Consider the following 15,592-nt stretch of genomic DNA (forward strand, 5'->3'; position numbering starts at 1 on the left):
TATGTTATTTGTGTGTGTGTGTGTGGGGGGGTACATGGGTGCACATTCATGTGGGAAAGAGAAGTCAATGTCACGTTCTTCCTCAGTCACTTGAAGAACCAGCCTGCCTCCATTGTAGGCTTCAAAGCCATCCTAGTAAAGACAAAATAAGCTTATCTCTGTTTATGATTAAACCTCTGTTTCTCAGGGACTGGGCTCTGCCCCATCTGTATCCTTAACTAGAAATGGTTCTTCTACATTGTCTGTGCCAGGAATGGCAATCGCGTTTCTGTTTCAAAAAGTTGTTTATAACCATTTTGCAACCCTACCTTTGTTTCAAAAGGTTACATGACCACCTATGAGTACTTTGTGATGACTGCCTTTTGTTATGACTACCTTGTTATGACTGCCTGTTGTTATGACTACCTTGTTATGCCCACCTGCAACCCTGTCTTTGTTTCAGGAGGTCGTTAGGACTAACTTAGTATGCTTATGTTCTGCTCCTGTAACCCTGCCTATTTTGTCCGCCAAATCCACCATTTGGAAATCCCCTACCCCTGAGCTATAAGCCTTGTCTTCCTCACATCCAATGCTGACCTCTTGAATCCATCCTTAGGGGGAAGCAGCCTGTGTAGACGAATAAAAAAAGCTTGCTTTATTTGCTTGCTTTAATTAATTTGGCCGTGATAATTTGGGTGCGTGGTCTTTCTCCTCCTGTCTTATTTTTTAAATGGTCTCTCCCTGAACTTGGAGCACACTGATTTGGCTAGATTGGCTGGCTTTCGGTCTCCAAGGAACTGCCTGTCTCTGCTCCTTCAGTGCTGGGGTGACACTAAAGTGACCAGCTTTTACCTGGGTGCTGGGGATCGGAACGCAGGTCCTTCTGCTTGTAGCAAACGCCTTACCAACTGAACCGTCTCCACCTCTTCTATTACTGGAGTATTTGTAATACCAGTTGCATCTATAACTAACCATGTCCTGGCACTTCTTTAGGGCTGGTCTTGGCTGCCTCTCCTGCTGACAGGAACATCCTGACTGTCCTTCAGGGGGCCAGCTCTCACCTACTCCTAGTCTAAGTGACTTAAGTGAGATTGGTTTCATCTGGACTATTAGGTAGGCAGTGACCCAGTCTGGCCAATAAGGAGCTATTTCCTTAGCACAGTGATTGGTAATTGACTCCGGCGTGGGCTTGTGTTTCAGATTAGACTAGTTTGGGGGGATTTTTTGTTTTTGTTTTTTTTTCTTAAACTCTTGGGGACAGGGCCTCTTCTTTCTGCTGGGATCCCAAACTGATGAGCTCTCATTCTGAAGCGTTAGGAGGCCTGTGCACAGAGGGAGATGTCTAGGGATAGAGATATATATCCTTCAGTGTTTCATTTGGGCAGTTGGATCCAGCTGGAAGTGAAACTCTACTCTTGAACATTTTAGTAATTTGAGATAATATATTCGCTTTTTAAGTCCTTTTGTGCTTGTCTCTAGCAAGAAAAAAAAATCTTACAAAAGTCTTTATTCATTTGCTTTAAAGAGAAGCTGTGGTAGCAGGCTCCCTAAGTCTTTCCACTAGTCACCTTCTAAGTAAGCTTTTAGCCCTCAGCGACTAAGACCTTGAGACTTGATTCTTAAACTCTCTGGTCTGAGATATTTTAAATCCGTAGCCAGCTTCTATGTGCTACGTATTTTTCCATGAATCAGAGAAGAAATATGCAGCACTAGAGCCACAAGGCAACGGAACCCTGCCAGCTCGCCCTCTGTGTCTTTCCAAGCCTTGTTTCCCAAGTGTCACACGTAAGTGAAGAGTCAGAATGACAATCCAGCTGGATTTATTAACAGTTGAATCGACTATCAAGGAGAGATTTATTAACCAAGAAGTAAATTCATTGTAATAGAACTGCACAGAGTCAGAACCATGTCTCTATAATCCATTTTCTGCTCCTTCAGGAAAACTCCTGGCTAAAGGCCACTTCTGAAAATGTAAGAATATAATAACTGGCCGGGCGGCGGCGGCGGCGGCGGCGGCGGCGGCGGCGCACGCCTTTAATCCTAGCACTCGGGAGGCAGAGTCAGGCGGATCTCTGTGAGTTCGAGGCCAGCCTGGGCTACCAAGTGAGTTCCAGGAAAGGCGCAAAGCTACACAGAGAAACCCTGTCTCAAAAAAAAAAAAAAGAATATAATAACTGCTTTCCTTGAGTGCCGCTATGCCTTGGGTACTAAGAACGTTTGCCCACAGTCTCTCTGAAATTCAGCAACTCATCAAGGTACAGTCTAACCCCATTTTATAGGTGGAGGATGAGGAGGAGACTAGTCACTACTCATCTTTTTTTTTCCTTGGTCCCCACAGGCAGTCAGTTCCAGGTAGCGAATGCTTCTGGGTCCAAGTAGAGACCCTCCTAGGAGTTTGCTCTGGACTGTCTTTAGCTGTGGGTGTCCTTGCGACATAGTTCTGGTTGGTGAGAGGAAGGGAACTCTTCTGAGGATTTCTGGGAAAGTGATGCTTTCTAGGTGTGGAGCTGGCACTTGTTGTTTCTTCCGGTCTGGGATGTGGGTGTGAGGCTAGCGACAAGGAAGCCATGCTGTAGTCTTCAGCTAACCACAAAGAAGAAAGATACACTCGACGGACAGTGGGGCAGGAAACGAGAAACAAGCTAGCGTCTGATTAATCCAGCGAGGTTACCCCTAACTGATTCAGAGAAGCTGGGCTGGCCGTGAAGGGCCTTGCTCACCCTTTCCTGCGGCGTGAGACCTCGATGCCGAGTAAAGATGTCGTGTCTGCTTGGGAGAGCACATCCCAGTTTGGAGTTTGGGAGACAGCTGCATGAAGAAACGTTCGCAACATCATTGAGAGGGCCGTGGGGCGCCATTGGAGCAAAAGGAAAAAAGACAGTGGAGCGAGGTGGCACCCACAAGCCAGGGCCACAGGCCGTCTGCGTCGTCGGGCATAAAGCAGAAGGCAGGCCGTCCTGCGGAAGGCAGCTGCAGAGGCGGTTCATTCAGCCATTGCTACAGAGTTAGCCACCCTGGAAACCAAGGGGGCTTACCTACGCCTTATCATTTCCCATAATTCTACGGTCTGAGCTGAACGCAGCTGGGTGGTTCTGAGTGTCAGCTGCGGTTTGAACACTCAACAAAAAGCGCCTTTACTTGACGATCTGGTGCCTCTAGCCAGCGGCCGGGGCCTCCCTCTCTTCCTTCGTGGAGCTTCTGTGTGGAAAGCTTGGGCTTCTGCACCGCGTGGTGATCTCTGCGTGGTTGGATTTCTTTCCCTTGCATGGCTGCCCGGTACTAAATGTGTGGCCCCAGAGGTATCGGAACATCATTTCTTGTAAGTTCCACTTTCAGCCTCATTCTGTTGCTCAAAGCACACTCAAGGCCGGCCTAGTTAAGACAGGAAGTATCGTCGGCTCTGGGTGGGAAGGCTGATACATCCAAATGGAGAGAGGTGCTTTAATAGTGGCCTCTTAGTGTTGTTTGTTTTTGCTCTTTTTGGGGGGGCCCCGCCACCCAGCTCCCAAATGAATCACACATGGAGGCTTATTCTTAATTATGAATGCTGGGCCTTACCTTCTTTCTTAGCTAGTTTCTAGCCAGCTTTCCTTAACTTATATTACCCTGTCTACCTTTGGCCTCTGGGCGTTTCCCGTTCTCTTACTTCTGTAAATCTTACTCTTACTCCGTGGCTCGCTGTGTAGCTGGATGGCTGACCCCTGATGTCCTCCTCCTCCTTCTCTGGCTACTTTCTTTTCTTCCAGACTTCTCCTTCTATTTATCCTCTGTGTCTGCCAGCCCTGCCTGTTTCTCTCTCTTGCCTCACTATTGAGCGTTCAGCTCTTTCTTAGACCATCAGGTGTTTTAGACAGGCACAGTAACGCAGCTTCACAGAGTTAAACAAATGCAACATAAACAAAAGTAACACACCTTAAAAAAATAACATTCTACAACATCTTAGACCACCCGTGCAGGATGAAAGATGATCATTCCGTTTCTCAGGGCGGTCGATACAAACATCAGACCTGGGATTTCTGCTTCATATCTGAAATCTGAAAGGAGAATTCCTTTCAGACCCCTGAGTCATCTTTAGTAACTCAGAGCAGAAAGTGTAGTGTGGTTCGGTGGAGGGGTGGGTTTGGCTCCTCTGGTCCCCTTCCTCTTCCATGTGGTATGGATTAAGCACAAAGGTTCACATCTGTTGTGGAGATGCTTGAGTTGAGAGTCAGAGTTTCCTCTCGATCCACAGAGATGAGTGGAACTGAGTCAGGTGCTAGATGGAGCCAGAGTCAGAGCTAAGGCTGGGCCTGCCTAGGCGAATCACTGAGTCCTGACTAAACCGAGAGATCAGAGGATCCCCTAACACTTGCAGAAAGAATGAACAAGGGTGTAGAGAACATGGCGTCAACTCCAGACACCCACCTTCTAACTCTCCCAACTCTCGCCTATAAAGCCACTAAACAGTGCACCCCTCCCCCACCCGAGAAATAGCCAGCTGTCACCTTCTAGAGGTGAAAGATGCAGGACAGACAGCCTAGGGAGCTGAAAATACCAGAAAGGCTGAGAACACCCCTGAGGGGCAGAAAACATGCCTGAGGGGCCTGACAAGCTATTAGCAGGGCTGAGAACATCCATAAAGGGTTAAGGATGCTCTAGAGGGTCTGAGAACACACCTCGGGGGCTGAGGACACTCTGGAGGGGCTGAGAACACACCTAGGGGGCTGAGAACACTTGTGAGGAGCTGCGAACATTCTCGAGGGGCTGAGAACACTCCAGAAGGGTTGAGAAAACTCCTGAGGGGGATGAGAACAAGCCTGAAGGGTTTTCGGATTCTGCTGAAGTGTTTGTAACACCCCTGAAGAGACTGAGAATATACCCAAGAGGCTAAGAACACTCCTGAGGGGCTGAGTGAGATGATTTCATGGCATTTCCTATACTGTACTCAAATTTACCCAGCCAGAGAGACCGGAGGACAGATAAGTTACAATGGTTGGTGTCTTGGGGGTCGAGATGAGGGGATTAGTAATTCAAAAGCTGTGGAGAGCGGACAAGGCTTCTAGGTGATCGGATGGGTGGGAGGTTCCTACCCCGTTGACTGAGATAGGAGCATGCAGGTGGAGGGTGTATTTAGGTAGAAAGCAGAGTTCAGTTAGGAGGCAGCTTTGGTTTTGAGGTGCCTGTGAGATGTCTGTGAGGACACAGCTGTGGAAGGATGCAGGAGTCTGGACTCCAGGAACAAAGTGTTGAAGGCTGTAGCATTGGTGTAAATGGAAGCGGAAGCAGGTGAGAAGCACCAAGGGAGAGCTGATAGGAAAGCAGGAGAGAGAACCATGCCACTGAGGTCCTGAACTCCCTAAGAGAAAACACATACACACTCCCTCCTCACCAGAAACCCTCTCCTGCCTCCCCGAGTGGAAGGTGATGGAGATTGGCCCTTCTTGCCCCCATATTCAGTCTGTCTAAGTTAGCCTGCCTGTAGGGTTGCCTTTTCTTTCTCTTCAGAAACACTGACAGTGCAGAGAGGAGACTTCCCCAGCTCTCACAGAGACCACTGAAGTTCTTTCTCCGAACCCAAGAGGCCCGGTAACTCCCTGGACCCTTCCTTTCAAGGTCAGACTTGGTGAGGGGGCAGAGCCTCCTCTGACATATGGGCCCTGGCCTCCAAGGCCACTTTCCCTTGAAGAGTCTTTCTGGAGAAAGGTGAGGAGAGCTGGGTGGGAGCTATAGGGATGCATCCCGAAGTCTCTCTGGGGACTGTGGCTTCTGTGTCTCACGGTGAGGACACACAGTGCTCACCTTCTGGTTGGTACCAGGCAATTCTGAGCCCATTGCTTTTTTTCATATTTATTCTGGCGGCCCTGGGCCTGAGAAGTCGAATGTCCCAACACTGAGTTCTTTGGAAACTTCACATTTTCAAGGAGCTGACACCACACTGGCGTTCCTCTCTCCCTGGCCTCTTCCTTTGAAGAAGGAATACGACATTATTAATAAATGACATGATTTCCTTTGGGTGGGTTCGTTGGCAGCCACAGTCACATGCACAAGCTGTTCTGAGCACTGCTGGTTGTCCGTGGCTTTAGGGGAAGTAGGTCTGAGAGGGACTAGAGGCAGCCTGGTTCTTACGTTGGTTCCTCATTTCCATTTCTTTGTAGCTAAAATAAATACAAGACTTTATCAGCCTGTGTTCATCCTTGGAGAGAACCTGGGCATTCTCCCTTTGGCTTTATCTCTTTGAACCAGAAGAAGAAAAGTTGATTTTTTTGTTTGTTTTTTTTGAATGGTGTTTGTATTTGTGTGGGTGTGTGTGTTTTTTTGGGGGCGGGATGTATTCAAGCAATTGGGTGTATGGAAGCTAGAGGTTGACATGGGAATGTCTTTAACTGGTTATCAACCTTCTGTTTTGAGTCAGAGTCTCTTACTGAGCCTGGATCTCACCATTTCTGCTAGACTGGCTGGCCAGGGAGCCCCTGGGATCCACCTGCCACCACTTCCCAGCACTGGGATTACAGACAAGCATCATCACCCCTGGCTTGGACATGGACCCTGGGGTGTGAACTGTCCTCAGGCTTGCACAGACAGTACTTGAGCCGTGTCCTCTCCCCAGGCTTCGTTGGTTTCCATGGATTCCAATGTGATGTTTACATTCTAAAGTGGACAGAGACCCACAGGAGGGTGAGGTGGAATGCGGGTGGGTGGGAGGGGTGAGGTGGGATGAGGGTGAGTGGGGTGGGTGGGTGGGAAGTGTCCGCCATAAATTGGAATTGAGGAAATTTAGGGAAAACCAGAGCAACAAAACAGCATTTCAGAATCAGGGAATTTCTCAAAGCATTTCCCGCAAACAGTAGATTTCAGTTACAGCAGGAGAATGGATGCGGGGAATACTAGAGGGTCTCGGCTTGCTTAAAAACAGCCCGGCTGTCAAGAGTGATGCAGCCGTGTATGTAATACGTTCATCAAGGAAAGAAAGTTTTCATGTAGCAAACATTTCAATGATTCACTCCAAACTGAGATCTTAGAGTCGCTTCCAGGGTGGTTCACTCACCAGCTTGGAACTCACCAGCACAAACGGCAGCCTTCTGGTGCAAGACACATGCCAAGGTAAGCAGACGCAGCAGAGGGGCTATCTGCATTCTCTGTTTCTTTCTGCCCGGCAACGGGCATTCACGCAACTGAGGCAAAACCCACAAGGTTCTCAGCCCATCCCTCTGCAGCCGCCTTCCAAGTGAGCCGTCTGGGATGCAAGGCTCAGCTGGTGACCTGGCCACCGCCTTGGGGTTAGCTTCTCTTGTCCTGAGTGTCTGACCTCTCCTGATGTGTTTTCTAGGTATCAGGACCCCTTCAGCCACCCCTCTGACTCTGGGCATGTGGTTCTGTGATAGTCGCCCGCCCGACTCCAGCCCTGCTAACTCTCTTGACTCTGGGCCAGGTGTTAGTAGATGAATAAGCTGGGGGAGGGGGGAGTGGGAGGCCCAGGCACAACATTTTCAGGAAACTGCATTGTAATCGGGTCTCCAGAGAAGAGATGTCATTTTAAAGGAATTTCCAGGCGTGCGTGCTGTGTGTGTGTGTGTGTGTGTAAGGTGTGTGTGTGGTGGGGGGGGAGGAAGATAACAATAAGGCAGAGGAAGTTGGAGTAGAGGAAGAGGAAGATGAGGAAGACAGGAGGAAAACAGTGGCTGCCATTTATTAGTTCATTCACCCATGTCCCACCCAGGCAGCCATGCTTAGGCACGTTCTCCCAGGCTCCCAGGATCATATGTACACAGCTATCCTTATAGACCGTGGTCAAATTAAGCCACTTTAAAGTAACTCAAATGAAAATCGTATCACTCTATTTCTTTATTTCTCTCCTCTCTCTTTCCTCCTCCTCCTCCTCGTCCTCCTCCTCCTTTTTTTTTTTTCTTTTTCTTTTTCTTTTTTTCTTTTTCTGAGACAGGATTTCTCTGTGTAGCCCTGGCCATCCTGGAACTCCCTCTGTAGACCAGGCTGGCTTCCAATTCAGAGATCCACCAGCCTCTGCCTTCTGAGTGCTGGGATTAAAGGCGTGTGCCACCACTGCCCTGTGTCACTCGATTTCTGCAGGCAACATTCAGTATTCCTACAAGATTCCTTGTCCCAGTAATCTCATTCCGAGGAATCCATAAAAACTCTAGAATAATAAAAATAACATTAACCATCATGTATTGTCTGGTGATTGTGTATTGAGGGGTTTCCACGTGTTGACTCTGCCCTGAGAGCAGATGATACCATCACCTGAGATGGTGGAGCAAGGGCAGGGGGACCCGTGCTGCCGGTAGATCTGCGCCACTCCCCTGGACCCCAGAAGAGTCTAGCATCCCCTGTGTTCCAAGGCTGTTGGTGGGAAGAGCAGGACCCGAAGTCTTGCTCTTACAATCCGTGAGGAGTGGCCCACATGTGACAGAACGAGCCGTGCCCCCTCATCTGCCCAGGGTCCTCTCCCCTCATCTCTCAGACCACCCCAGTCTCTCCTTCCTCTGGTTCCTTCAGCACTCTGGGGCATCTGCAGAGGAGCACAGAAGTCTCCCACTCCTCTTCCTCCAGGCACAGTGCTGCTCAAAAATGTGGCCCAAGAGTCCAGCTGGGAATTATCTGGGGTTGCTTCTACAAGCGCTGGCCCGCTGGATTGGAATCCCTGTTCCGGACTCTTACTGTCCCTAGAGTAGGAGAGAAAGCTCACTGGGGTGAGTCTCCCAGGAGCAGGGGGGACCTGTCTCACCGTGTTCCCAGCTGAGCACCTGGTGACATATGGAGGGATTTCCTGGGAGGAAAATGAGGATAAGGGTGGAGGGACATGTGGAGCGACAGTTGTAGGGTGACCGGAGAGGGTAGAGGGTGAGAGCTTTTGCAGGAGAAAGAGACAGAGCAGACACTCTGTCACCGTGTTTCCATCCCCTTCCTCCCTCAGACACATAAATTCAGTTGCAGAAAATAAGTTCTTTTAAAACTTGAACTCCAAAGGCCAGAATGAGTAATTGGGTCTAAAGTGGGTCACAAGGAAGTGATAACTAACACACAGACGACTTTAACTGCTGAATCAGAAATCTCTACACCACGTTATAAAATACACAGGGAGGAAAAAAAAAAAAACAGAGGAGAGGCATGGAAGGAATCCTACAGTAATATTTCCACCCACAAATTCTGGCTTAACACACACTTAGGGGGCTGGAGGATGTTCAATGTTACGCCCAAGAGCTGAAGAATCGAAATCAAACAGACAGATAAGGAAAGTCCCAGAAGAGGTAGACACCACTGAGGATCGCTCAGGCCCTCACCCAAGAGCATCCTCAGTCTGTGTGTCTTGGCTGCTCTGCTCCACCAGCAGGCAGGTGTGCAGCAAAGCAAGGGTACCCTAAAATAAACTCACAAATAAAGACTTAAAAATCTGCTTCTTGTCGGGTGGCGCACACCTTTAATCCCAGCACTCGGGAGGCAGAGCCAGGCGGATCTCTGTGAGTTTCGAGGCCAGCCTGGTCTACAGAGAGAGATTCAGGACAGGCTCCAAAACTGTATCGAGAAACCCTGTTTAAAAAAAAAAATCCATTTCTTCCCTGCACCCCACATAGACAAAACCTACCTCTTAGGGTTTTACTGACTTCCTACAGTATGTGTGTATGTGTGGGTGGTGGTGGTGGATGTGTGTGTGGTGCACATGTATGAGCATACATGTGGACACCAGAGGCCAATCTTGGACGTTGTTCCTCAGAAGCCAACTACTTTGTTCTCTGAGACAGGGCTTCTCTCTGGCAGAGGCTTAGGAGGGGTGGTCCACCAGCCTCAGGGATCCTCCTGTGTCTGCCTTGCAGGCTGGAATTACTAACATATATCACCACGCCCTTTGTTGTTGTTGTTGTTTAATTTAAATGTGGGTTTTGGGAACTAAATTCAGGCTCTTATGCGTACACTTTATGAGCTATCTCCCCAGCCCCAAATTTTTTATATGATAAATATATGTAGCATAATATATATTATCATTTGAACCATCTTTTGTTGTTTTTAGACAAGGTTTCTAGGCTGGCCTAGAATTTGTTATGTAGAGCAAGATGGCTTCGAACCCACATAGAGCTCTGCTTGCTTTGCCTCCCAAGAACTGGGAGTAAAGTTGTACACCACCCCCCGGCAATTTTAATCCTTAAGTGTGCGATTTATTAGCATCAAACACATTTTTGGTGTTGCACAACCATCCTGATTTCTAGAACTTTTTCTTTACACAGGAACTGTACCAATAAGCAATAACTCATTTTTTTTTCTCATCTCTAAGCCCTTGGGAACATCGCTCTCCTTTATACCCTCTCAATTTGATTCCTCTGTGTATGGGGTGGGGGGGCGGGAGTTAGGGGGGTGCTGGAGTGATGGCTCGGGGGTTACAAGAGCTTGCTGCATAAGCATTAGCACCAGAAAAGCTGAGTGCATGTACAGCCCTGACCCCAGCATAAGGGGGGCTGAGGCAGGAGAATCACTGGGACTCACTGGTTACCAGCCAGGAAAAGAAACAGGAGCTCTGAGTTCAATGATAAAACTCTGCCTCAAAGGAATGAGACGGAGGATGAAAAAGAAGGTACCTGATGCTCACACACGTACAACACACACACACACACACACACCACAACATATATATATACAACATATACACATAAACAACACATACATGTACACACACATATACTATATACCATATATATACCACACATTCATCATACACACACACCGCACACACACACACACATTCATCTCTCACACACACACATCACAGACATATACAACACATACACACACACATCATACACATACAACATATACATATACAACATATACACATAAACAACACATACACACCATATATATACCACATATTCATCATACACACACCACATATACATACACACATACAACACATACACCACACACACACACACATACACCACACATGCAACATATACGACATACACACATATACAACATACACACATATACAACACATACACACACACACACACATATATACCACACATTCATCTCTCTCACACACACACCACAGACATATACAACACATACACCACACACACATACACCACACATACACACACACATATACAACACATACACATACAACACACACACACACACACACACACATATATACACAACACACACACACCCCAGCATGTCTGTGGCGGTCCCTCAAGGCCCGACAACCAACGGGGCTGTAGATGGGCCTGCGGGAGTGCTTGCCTAAGCAGCGGCTACTTCAGAGGAGATGAACTCCGAGCTAACGGACCCCACATCTTACTCAAGGGGCCACAGACAGGCCTGTCCTTGGCTCTGAAGAAAAATGCTATCTGTCTTCCAAGGTTCCAAGCAAGACCTCCTCTTGCTTTAGAGACATGGCAAATCTATCTTCCAAGGCTGGGTGTCGCCCACGCATCCTTGGAAAGATGGTCACATGACAGGTGGCCAGTATCTCTGGTCACAAGTTACACAGAAGTGTGGGAGTGTGCAGAATTGTCTCCAATATTCTCCTTTTCAGGGACTCGGCGTATTTTTGGCCAGGACTAGCTCACACATCTACCTCTAGCCAAAAGAGAGGCCACGGAATTGAGTGCATCTGGGCAGATGCTGCTGCAGGAAAACTGTGGTTCTGTTTGCAAGGAGGTAAAGGAGACCGGAGCATCCTTGGAGCCTGGCAAGTTCTGTGTGACCGAAATCCTCTTCCTGTGGTGCAAAATAATAAAATAAAATAAAATAAAATAAAATTATGGCTTATTGATTTGTCTAGAAGCAATTTGTACAACTCAGACATAAAATTTGTTCTTTAGTCCCAAACAAGTACCCTTTCACTGGTTTTGAATAAGTTATTTGACTCCACGTGAGTGTGGTACACAATTTCAGGGATAGCGAGTAAAGTCTAACTGTACAGCTCACAGCGGTAGAGTGCTTACCTAGCATGGGCAAGCCCATAGGTCCAGTCCTTTGAAGGGGGTGGGAAGAAGCCAATCACGTGTTGGTCTGTAAAACCATCTATTTTTGGTGTTTTTGAAACGAGGTCTCCCTATCTCCCCATGTAGCCCAGGCAGTTCTCGACACCCTGTCCTCTGCCTCAGGCACCTGAGCTGGGATTACAGGCCTATACCTACCATCCCACTTGGCTCAGTCTTTGTAATGAAGAAAAACTGTCATAAAAGGTCCCCCATTTTTTTTTTTTTTTTGGAATATCTATACCTTAAAAAGCACACCCTACCCTGCGAACAGATAGGTGGTTGGAAAGAGATTTATAAATATGCCTTTTCTGGTATCATTTATTTTAGGAGTATTTTTTCACCTCATGACAGTCACTTGAGGCTGACAACGTTTCCATGGTAACCACGTTAAAAAAAAACTGGTTGCTGGTAAATATCGATCCTTCAGTGTCTCAACACCTTTGATTACTGCATTGCCTCCTCACGTGAAGGGGCTTCATGTTAGGGCACAGGCCACACCCAGCGCGGCAAGGCCGTCCTCAAGGGATCTGCTGGTTCTGGGGGGGCGGGGAATGTGAGGCTCCCAGGGGGAATCTGACTCAGCCGACAGGGTACGGTTCACTTCCCCCACCCAAACTTCTTTGTTTCCTTTTCAGAGGCCTGGAGGAGAGCTCAGAAGCTATCCTGTGCCAACATGAAAGGGGCGGGGTGGGGTGGGCCTGAGCATGCCTTTCCCAGAGCCAGGGAACTTTGCAAATGACTTTTCAAAGCCTCTGCTACATGATTTTGAAATACAAATGCTCCTCTCCTGAAAAGGGAGGGAAAGTTTTGAATCAGGGCCGTGCCACTGGGTTGATTCAAATCCGAGTCCAGGGGCATCACGGGAGTAGTGGGCGGGACTAGAGGAGGGCAGTTGAAGGGAGGTGTGAGCCTCTTCTGCAATAATGGGGAGGGAGTTTTGTTTTCAGCAAGACTTTGTGTGTGTGTGTGTGTGTGTGTGTGTGTGTGTGTGTGTGTGTGTGTGTGTGTGTGTGTGAAACGGGGGTGAGGGGAAGGCCTGTTGGAGAGAGTAACTTTGAAAACTTAATTTTCCTTGCCAAGAACTAATGGACCGTCTGTAGTGTGCCTGAAATTACATTCTCAGCGGCCGAGAGAAGCCAAAGTGAGGCCGCTGCAGAGTGAATTTGGCATCCATCTATCATCTCCAAGTGAGACAATCTGGAGGCTCTTGTGTTACCCGCTGCTGTAACCAAGAAAACAAACAAAAGCCCCGCGAAGCTTCACCTGGCAACAGTCGGTCACTGGAAAGGAACTGGAACCGAGATAGAGTTACTTAGGCTTTATCCACGGAGTTTCTGAAGCCCGAGTTGCTGATAGGAAGACAGGATTCTTCCCGGTTCGGTTTAAACTTAACCAAGAACAGCACAGAGGTTGTGTAATTAAAAGACTGGGTACACAGACCACCCAATCTCCCGATGGCTTAAGAACTTTGAACAGAATAAAGGGATTCCAGAACTCGTTTCTTATCTTCGTCCGGTGTTTGCAGAGGTGAATGTGTTTCCGTGAGGCGCAAGTCTAGGAGACAGCACAGTTGGAGAAATCCTTCATTCGTCCCCATAGCCAACCTTTATGAAGCTCTGGCCACCAACCAGCTAGACACTGTTTATTCTCTAGGAGTTTCCAAATAAGATTTGATGGAATGCTCATCCCCCCTCTCCGGGAAGGTAAATGTGATCGCTTTAACAGAGAAGTTAAGTGACTTGTGCAATATCACACAGCTAAGGTTACAGGGGACCGCACTATGTGTAAAAATGACACATAGGATCACTCTAGTTTTGTGGCTCAGGGGTGTCGGAGCAAAATGCTACAGCATAAAGGAGGAAAATCAAGCTGTAGCAAACTGTAGCAAAGGGCAGAGGTTCTTAAGGCAAGAGCAGGTCTCTAGGGACAGTGCACAGTCTCATCGGAGATGTGTTGACAGGCTCCCCCGCCTCAGAGGTCTCTCCAGGGTTTCTTTGCTGCCAGGGTCACTTGTCCCCTGCCCATTAGGGTGGCTGCAGCCACAGAAAGAAGCCCAGGCTGTAGGCCGCCAGAAGCCTGGCTGGTCTCTTGCCCCTAACAAGGCAAAAGAGGGAACCATTTCTAGATAAGTTCTCCTTCAAATGATTTTTCTGAGGTGAGTCCTGTCTGGTTGGGTGTCTGTGCTTCTCAGCAAATCCTCCCAGGCTCCACAAGGACTCATCCTCTGATAGGCATCCAGTCCCCTGGTGCCCTTGCATTCTGGTCCTGGGGGGGATCGATCCCAATGTTCCTTTCCTGCAAGGCTCCTGTTAGGCTAACAGCGGCAATGTCTGAATACCAAGCATCTTATCAGCAAAACGCACCCCTAGTTTACGCGGCCTGCTTCCCCGCGGGAATGGAGTTCTGTTTAATCCAGACAAAGAGTTTGGAACTGGGATGTGATCGTCTGTTGTCAGGAGTTAGAAAGCCCAGGCTGACGCCTTCCTCTGCTGCTGCTTCACCTGCCCTTCATACTGTGAGAGCCTCAACCCTGTCATTATCGATCCTCTGGTTATTAAAACTAAGACAAAGCCCTCCCCCATCCCAGCACAGTATGACAGTGTTTCGATTTTCAAAACATATAGGCACCTCTAAGAAAGCAGATAACTGGATCAGTTAACACGGTTTAAAATCCACTATCAAGCCCCATTGGATGAACCGACAGTATGAAATCTCAAAGGTTTGGTTTAACCAACGTGTGAGCACACAGGTTAGCGATTCCTCTGAAGATATACTGGAAAGAAACATGACAATTGGGGTAATTGTTCACATCTGCGTGGCGATGTGTCTATCTGAGAGGACAATGTGAAATTATGAGTTACAATAGCTTTCAGTTTGTAATGAAAATTGAGATGGGAAAATTCAAGCCAATGAAAGGTGCATACTTCGAGAAGATGTTCTCTACAGGAGGACTCAAGGTAACAGGCTTTGCTGGCAGACATTGTTTTCTTCTCCTGATTATTTGGCTTTTGCCCAGGTGAGGTGGGAGGCACAGATGTTTTGACTCTAGTGAGACAATAGTTCCCTTCATTGTTGTTTGAATGCCTTGTTTGGACCATTCATCATGATTGCAAGGCTGTCTGTGGCACCCCCAAATGTACTGTGAGGGGCTAGGAGACCTTGACAGAAGTACAAAGGAACCCCCCCCCTCCCCAGCTCCCATTGTCCCCAACAAAATCGTATTTTGACATGCTTGATGCTTGGAGATGAGCCTCTCCTCAGCTGCTGATGCTGACCGCAGACTGGCCTGTTGCCCTAGGCCCAACCCAGGGGACTTGAGAAGGTTAATACCACCGTCAGAAGAATGCCCTGCACCTGGAAAAGCACAGTTCTCGGGAAAGATGTGAACAGAGATAGGGACTGTGTGTGGATGCTGGCTGGGGCAGGTTGGACAAGCGGAAGTGTGCTGTGAGTTAATTCTCAGGCTTACTGTGTAGCCCAGGCTAGCCCCAAACTTGTGCTCCTCCTGCCTCAAGCTCCTTTGCGCCGGGATTATCAGTGGCTGCCACTACATCCGGCTTAGAAGTGGAGAGTCTAATGAAGGCTAAAGAGGTCTCGTTAAAGAGGACGGATGCTCAGTGAGTAGCCATAAGCAG

The 15,592-nt window shown here is 48.1% G+C and overlaps 1 long non-coding RNA gene across 1 annotated transcript; it reads left to right on the plus strand.

Annotated features, from left to right (window-relative positions):
• The first annotated feature begins 6,702 nt into the window (after positions 1-6,702).
• LOC131924125 (uncharacterized) lies at positions 6,703-11,732 on the plus strand. The gene is made up of 2 exons (XR_009382792.1): positions 6,703-7,059; positions 11,507-11,732. It is a non-coding gene; the product is annotated as an uncharacterized LOC131924125 (long non-coding RNA).
• The last annotated feature ends 3,860 nt before the right edge of the window (positions 11,733-15,592 follow it).

Source organism: Peromyscus eremicus, chromosome 14 (genome assembly GCF_949786415.1).
Source record: "Peromyscus eremicus chromosome 14, PerEre_H2_v1, whole genome shotgun sequence".
In the NCBI taxonomy this organism is placed as follows: domain Eukaryota; kingdom Metazoa; phylum Chordata; class Mammalia; order Rodentia; family Cricetidae; genus Peromyscus; species Peromyscus eremicus.